Source organism: Pogona vitticeps, chromosome 1 (assembly GCF_051106095.1).
Source record: "Pogona vitticeps strain Pit_001003342236 chromosome 1, PviZW2.1, whole genome shotgun sequence".
Classification (NCBI taxonomy): Eukaryota; Metazoa; Chordata; class Lepidosauria; order Squamata; family Agamidae; genus Pogona; species Pogona vitticeps.
Window position 1 is genome coordinate 297967000 of NC_135783.1, and position 6000 is coordinate 297972999.

General features: G+C 44.4%; 1 non-coding gene across 1 annotated transcript; it reads left to right on the top strand.

Moving 5' to 3' along the window:
* Window positions 1-1226: 1226 nt before the first annotated feature.
* Window positions 1227-1392, top strand: LOC140703374 (U1 spliceosomal RNA). Its single transcript, XR_012082794.2, has one exon. It is a non-coding gene; the product is annotated as a U1 spliceosomal RNA (small nuclear RNA).
* Window positions 1393-6000: the final 4608 nt, after the last annotated feature.

Here is a 6000-nt window from a genome sequence, read left to right on the forward strand (position 1 = left end):
TATCATTGCGGTTACCTGTACAGAGCATGACTTTAGGGCACACTTCATCAGAAAATTCTGAAGTGCAAATACTGCTGAAGCGTGTTAGAAGCGAACACAGCTCGATGGTATATAGTACATGCTTTGCATGCAGAAAGTCCCAGATAAAGGTTTATACCTCGTATTTTTTGGTTAGCTTCAGCTAGCAATTGTTGACAATATTGAGTTCAGCAGAAAACTAGAGCTTCAACTATTTTTTAAAAACTACGACTCCCAGAAAAGAGGCACATCTCTTTAAACAACACCTTGTGTTTCTAATAATTGTGTGCTGTCAAGTAGATTCCAATGTAAGGTGACATTTTCCAGGGTTTTCTAGGTAGGGGATGCACAGATGTGGTTTATCATTCCTTTCTTCTGGGGATGTCCTGGGTCTGTGCAGCTTGCCCAAGGTTACACAGGCTGGCTGTTCTCAGGGAAAACACTGTGGGGAGTCCAACTCCCAACCTCTGCCTCCTCAGCCAGCTACCCAATTCGCTCAACTATCCAACCAACTGCTTATGCAAAAAGGTGCTGAGAAGGAGCTCAGTACCTCTCTTACGCAGCTGCTATTCATTTTGAAGCTTCCTGCACAGAACTTCCAGGTGGATCATGCCTTGATAAATAATTATTTTTACTTCGGTTCTTCCTACATGCAAACTCCAAAATCTAGATGAATGATGGCCTCCAATTTCTATGCAATGAACAATGTAATGGTCATTTTTCCAGCAACAAACTCATATAGAATTAAATATTTCAGTTCAAATTGAGCATGCAGCTAAAGCTACAAATCCATATGTACTACACATTATAATTTATCTTCATAATTGCAGCTGCTATGGTTACCAATTGTGCACTTGGTGACATTCAGTTGCAGGTGCCTGGTGTCATGATTATGTGCATTGTCGAACAAGAGCAAGAGAGAGCATGTGGGAGGCTGTTTGGTGTGACTAACTCTCCAGGCTGAAAAAAAAACACACAAGTAAAAGCATGACAGGTCAGAGGGGAAGGGAAAAAGTTCTAGGGCCTTTTTATAGGCAGCATTCAGTGGACTTTGGAAAGATGGTACCAAGCAAATAAACAACCACCACTGATGAGAGCTCAGGGAAGTGTTTTGGTCATGAGGTTTTGTAGACTACAACTCACAGATCCTCAGCTAGCCAGCATGTCTCCTGGCCATACTACCTGGGAGATTTGGAGAGCTCTACTGCAGAAGTACCTTGCAAGGGAAATACCATGTCATAAAAGTGGTTTCCCCAGGGGGAGGCTCATCCATTGCACTTTGGGTGTGCTGCTGATCCCTATGATTTCCCCAAATGTGGGGAACTCAACTGCATAATTTGTGTTAAGGGGGGGTTGCCCTTGTGATTTCCCTGGTTTTTCATCTCTTTTTCTCCTCATCAGGACCTATTGCAAAGGCAGCAAGTCCTGGTGATGTATTGCTTTCTTCCTCTTTTTCTTCCCTGTGGTAAAGGAGCTGGAGTCCCGAAGGCAGTTCGTGTCATTCTGCCAACTCCTGCGACGTTGCTGAAACCAATTGTATTGGCTCTTGCCTTTCCATTGGACCATTTCAGCAATGTGGAGAGGGGGGATTTGCTGCTTGGGTAACAGCCTATCCTCCATATTACCTTACCCAGGCTTTATGCTCTGGAGAGGACACTTATCGATACAGAGCATGTTACCATAGTCTCTCGAGACTGAAGGATGCCTATGATGGACTGCAGAAGAGCAATTGTACTAATTATTGTTTAAGATTTGTATTCCTGCATTGAGCAGGGGTTGGACTTGCTCACCATATAGGCCCTTCCAACTTCATTATTTTATGATTACTGTATAAGTTACTAAAACAGCTCAGGAATAGATGGGCATTACACTTACTGACAATGATTTTTCCCCTATTACTTAATCTCTGGTAATAACTATGTATTAGAGATGCCCACTGGCTTTGGAGAAAAGTGTCCAAACTGGTCAGACCAGGAATATTTGTGTACTTCCAGATCATCTAGGTTGGTTTGTGTGTCTCTACAAATCACTAAATTTTGCTTTGGTGTTTTGGGGTTTAGAAATGCTGCAATTTGAAAAATTTCAGTTGCTGTAGCAAGAGTAGGGAGGGTCAAAATAGAAGGAGATGGACAGGTCATTGAGCCAATGAAAGCCAAAACATCCTTTTAGAAGCTCCCATTGTGGAACCTCTGGTAAGAACTCAGATGAACCTTACTGGACTCTGTATACTCCTGACCACATGAGTCAGAAGCCATTTTGCATTCAAGCAGGATGAAGATACATCATTTTCTGGACTAGCTGCATTCTATCTTTTTCTTCTTTGCTTTTTTTTAGGTAGCCCACTGAGTCAGGTATTGCATGCTTGCAGATAACCCACAGTGAGCATTTTACTGAAGGTTGTTGGCAAACCAGAGCAAAACTGCTTGCCACACATATCTGTTTTAATGAGTGTGTTTCATACAGTTGGATGGCAGTGGTGGCAATGACAGGTGGCGGTGGCGATGTCAGCACCAGCCAAGAAGTTCATTGGCTGCAACAGGGGGGGTGAGAGAGATACAAAGCTGTATCTGATCCCTTGCCATGAGAGATACAGCTACTGCCACTACCACTGCTATTGCTGCTGCTGCCGCCACTGTGCTCCTGACCTCTGCCATCCAGCTGTCCACAAAGCAAGCTTTCTTGCCCAGCTGACTGACAGGGAGTGTCTCCCTGGTCATTGAAGATGCAACACTGATATTGCTTCCACAACACTCTGTTCTGACCACTGCCATTGGGCCACCCACCAGACCTGGCTGACCACAGAGGAAGCCGTACTGCAGTTAAAATGGTACACATTACATACAGAAGGTGTCTATCTCCGGACTAGATCAGATGGAAAGCTCTTTAATCTCACTAGATTGAGAGCGAAGACCAAAGTCCAACTGAAATGCATGCGGGACTTCCTCTTTGCTGATGATGCAGCCATTGTTGCCCACTCTGCTGAAGACCTCCAACAACTCATAAATCATTTTAGCAAGGCCTGCCAAGACTTTGGACTAACTATCAGCCTGAAGAAAACACAAGTCATGTGCCAGGGCGTGGACTCACCTCCCTCTATTACTATCTCCATGCAAGAACTGGAGGTTGTTCATGAATTTGTGTACCTTGGCTCAACAATCTCTGACACTCTCTCCCTAGATGTCGAGCTGGATAAACGCATTGGGAAAGCAGCTACCATGTTCTCTAGACTCACAAAGAGAGTATGGCTTAATAAGAAGTTGACGGCATACACCAAAATACAGGTCTATAGAGCCTGTGTCCTGAGCACACTCCTATACTGCAGCGAGTCCTGGACCCTTTGTGCACGGCAGGAGAGAAAGCTGAACACCTTCCATATACGTTGTCTCCGACGCATTTTTGGTATCACCTGGCAGGACAAAGTTCCAAATAGAGTAGTCCTAGAACGAGCTGGAATTTTCAGCATGTATACAATATTGAAACAGCGCCGTCTACGTTGGCTTGGGCACGTCGTGAGAATGGCTGATGGCCGGATTCCAAAAGATCTCCTGTATGGAGAATTAGTGAAGGGAAGCCGCCCCCGAGGGAGACCACAGCTGCGTTACAAGGACATCTGCAAGCGGGATCTGAAGGCCTTAGGAATGGACCTCAACAGATGGGAAACCTTGATGTCTGAGCGTTCAGCCTGGAGGCAGGCGGTGCATCATGGCCTCTCCCAATTTGAAGAGACACTTGTACAGCAGACCGAGGCAAAGAGGCAGTCCCGAAACAAGCAAAACCAGGGAGCTGGACAGGGGACAGATTGGATTTGTCTCCAGTGTGGAAGGGATTGTCACTCTCGAATTGGCCTTCTCAGCCACACAAGACACTGTTCCAAGACCTCCACACAGAGCACGATACCATAGTCTCTCGAGACTGAAGGATGCCTACACACACACATACCATCTTAAACTGCAGTAAGGCTTGTGTCTGACTTGGTCAAAATGGCACTAAGGGCTATCTTCTCTGTCATGTTCTTCTTCCTTCTGTTTTTTTTTTTAAAATGCCTGTTGTTGATTGATGTAGGATGGATGCATGGATGGTGGGAGATAGGCAAGAGGTATAGTGCACAGCTCCTGGAGCTGGGACTGAAGGAAGACCCATTCCACGGCATAGCCCCTTATAGCCTGTGTCTTCTCTATGCGCAGTTTTTCCTCCTCATTCCAGAAACATACAAATACATATAAAAACCTGCACAACGCTGAAAATGAATTGGTTGAAGCCATCTCCAAAGCAGCTGATGGTGGATCAATAGTAATCTGTTCAGCAAATATTTGGATAAATCAGACTGGATATCAGTTGCACAACCCTATGACATGTTATACTATCCTTTATCCTCATACACCCCTGGATGCTTATTTATGCTTATTTATATCCTGCCTTTTTGTAACAAAAATGGTGTTCAAAGTGGCTAGCAATGCAAAATTGAAGTAAAATAAAGTAACATGAATGCAGTTATAAAACCAAAACACAAACATAGGTTTAAGACACACCACCAGAAGGAAAAAAACACCTGTAGCCAGTAGGGCAGCCAGAAATTCAGAGAGGAGACAGAACTGCTTCTGGGCTAACTGGCTGTAGCAATACCCACAAGGAGAATCTGGATAATGGGTCCAGAGTCCAAGCAAAACGTGGACAACGAGGCAATCCGTCACTTCAGAGCTAGCAGGAAAAAATAGTTTATTTATTTATTTATTTATTTTATTTATATGCCGCCCACACTACCCAAAGGTCCCTGGGCGACTGTACTTGATCATCTGACATCTTAGGCCTTTACCTGCAATACTTTTCACCATTCCCAGTAAAGCTTGCCTTACACACTGTCTTTGCTGCAATGCACATGATCTGTGGGGAGTTTTTCCAGGCCCTACCTTGTAAAAGATTCATTGGTAGGCCATAGAGAATTTTCTTTCCCCAGTCCCTGTGCCACTGCTACTGATAGCTTGAACAATAAACTGGTTCCTCTGGGGTGGCACTGGTCCTCCACCCTCTGCTTTGTCACAGATGTATGGTGGGGTGAAGTTCAGGTACATGCTACCTCTCTCCCCAGTACCTTACTCTTACTACAGTACTGGCTTTTTGTTGTGCTAGGACACACACACAAACATGCAGCTTCACATTGAGGCAGAGAGTTCTGGTGCCAAGTAAGAATGAACGAAGGTGGGTTCCCAGACATCAAACCACTTCACAAACAAAAATCAAACTTTCTCCTCATCTGGTACTGTTTGCTCTGAGATTTTTCTCCTCATCTGGAGACCAGTGAAAGTCTAACAGTTCCCTGAAACTTAGCCTGGTGTCTTCAGACCTGGCAATTCTACTAACCACCCAAAAAACCCTTGTCCAAAACTCTTACTAAGAAGTCAAAAGCCTATCTGAATGAGAAGATATTTCCCTGCCAACTGAAGGACAACAGAAAGGGCTCCTTCTTAGCTTTCTAGGTGTGGTAGGCCCAGGAGATCTGAGGTTTTGAAATCCAGGACGGACTGTGAGACAATAAAGTCTTTGGAAAAGCACAGTCCTAGGATGTCATGGGCTCTGTAGGTCATACCCAACTCTATAGGATCGTTGTGGGGACATTGCATAATGCCTCCAATAAATACATGAATCTAAAAAGCTGGCATGAGCTATCAATATTGAAGGACATTGACACAATACTTACTACAAGCCTATTAAAATTCCATCTCCCTTAGTCACAGGTGGCCTTTGGCCTCAGCAGGGTCACTTTGCCCCCCCAAAAAATTCTGGGTGAAGCCCTTTTGACAGAATCACAAGCCACCCCTGCCTCCACTACCATTTCTGGAGCCTGAATTGTTTCTTACAGATTAAAACAAATGTGACAGCATTTTCTCCCACTATCAGAATTACTATGCAAACAACTAATAAAATGGCATCAGGAGTGACACAGCACAACCTAGGCATATTTAAAAATATGCTCATGCCACATTT